Here is a 2,103-nt window from a genome sequence, read left to right on the forward strand (position 1 = left end):
AAACTAATGTGACAGACTGCGCCTGATCAATTATATAGACTATTTCATTACACTTCACTGATTACAGATTTCTACTGCTTTATTCTCAATCACTTATTCTCAATCACTGATTCTCAATCACTGATTCTCAGCTGCTATGAACACATATACTCTGATTCTCAGTCATTCTCAATCACTGATTCTCAGCTGCTATGAATGTGTATAAATTCTTCCACTCTGAAGCTTCACTGTGTACATCATCATATACACATATAAATATTCACTTTAATCACTGATTCTCACACTTTCTCTTTCTTTTTCTTCTTTAATGTTTTTCACTTTGTTATATAAGACCTATAAATATCATACTGATTCATTCAGCGTAGGCCTCTTATACATACTTCTCTTTCAATCTGGCTCTGAGACTATTGTATAATGCACAGTTTATTATAATATACTCAGGGTTTTCATTTACATTGCAGAATGAGCATTCTATTGAATCAAATCTATCATTAAGTCTTTGTATATAAGATTTGAAATAACCATGTTCTAGTTTCAGCTGAATTATAGATGAGAATATTTTCTTTTTACATTTAATTGAACAAGATTTTCACTTGGGTTTTATTTCAAATCTTGAATAATGTATACTCTTCTGTGATTCGGAAGAATGTACGACCGCCGGATAATAACGCGGCCGCTTCCGAACACGCTTACGAATGTAAGAGGGCCATAGCGGCCATTAATTAATTTAGTATAATGTATATAAGAAGTCAGTGTATGTCTGTAATTATACACTGACTTAAGCAATCTTTGAATCACATCTGATAGCATGTCTAAAAACTAATAAGAAGTACAGACTTCTTTAGAGTGTGATAATTTCATCTATAAAGTGATTTATAGTTATTATATCAGAGTGATTCTAAATATCTGAAAAGATAGTATATAAATAAGTAGTGAGTGAAAGAGTATTCAATTGATACTGCTTTGCTTATTGAGGAAAAACTTCATACTCAGATGAATGCCATGTATATAAATAGATGAGATATGAGAAAAAGGAAATAAAAGTAATGAATCAGATTCAAAGAAGTTCACTCTCTATTTAGAAGAATAAAAGAGACATAATTATTACTGAAGTTGTATAATAATAATAGAAATGATATAATAATATAATAATAGACACTGTATAATCAATAAGAAATCACTGAAATGAACATCTTTTCTAGTTAATATAAATAATAACACCCTTCTCTGCTATCTGAATCAGAAGGTATGCAGAACCTCTCAGAGAATTTACTTAAAATAGTAAGAAAAGCAGCTGAGACTGCTGAATCAGAAGTGAAGCTTCATACATGTACAAGAATTCTAAATGAAATTGAAGCCTTGTGTACACAGTGACAGACTAAAGTGAAAGTTAAACAATAATTGGCATTCACTGCAGAGCAAGTCAAAGAAGTTCTGATACAACCGCTTCACCACGAACTCGCTCAATTTTTCGAATAAGAACCCGCCGATAGATTCATCAAAAGGCCCTCGATCATACAAGCATTTTGACCTCATCGTTGACTGCATACCCTGTGTGGTGGTGGAGCTATTCAGTCAAATGTGAACCAGATGTTGTTTGAAACTCCTGTGTGAGATTATCCCCCATTCACCCCTATCACACCACAACCCTGGGCCAAATTGTCATACAAATTGTAAGGTTAAGAGACCTAGCCATATGTGTCAATCTTCTTGATTTTGAAAGATCTCTGATCTGTAATTGTGAAGATATCTGAGAAGCAATCTCTGTGAAAATCCTGTCTATCTTTGATGTTCTAAAACATCAATGCTAAGTCTCACTCACATATCACCCTTCTCAATCTGGCCCACCTCTGGTAGAAAGATACAAAAAGATACCATGATAATAGTATTAAGTACATAATCAACAGACACATCTAAAGTGTAATCTCTGTGTCTGTTTTTGATGTATCAAGACATCAACACCAAGTCTCACTCATGTATCATCTCATTCAATGTGGCCTATCTCCGGCAGAATGATATAAAAAGATACCTTGTCAACAGTATTCAATACATAATCAGTAGATACAACAACTATAAAATCAGTATATTTCAAGATTTGACTGA

The sequence above is a fragment of the Blastomyces gilchristii genome, assembly GCF_000003855.2.
Source record: "Blastomyces gilchristii SLH14081 genomic scaffold supercont1.1, whole genome shotgun sequence".
NCBI classification, from domain to species: Eukaryota; Fungi; Ascomycota; class Eurotiomycetes; order Onygenales; family Ajellomycetaceae; genus Blastomyces; species Blastomyces gilchristii.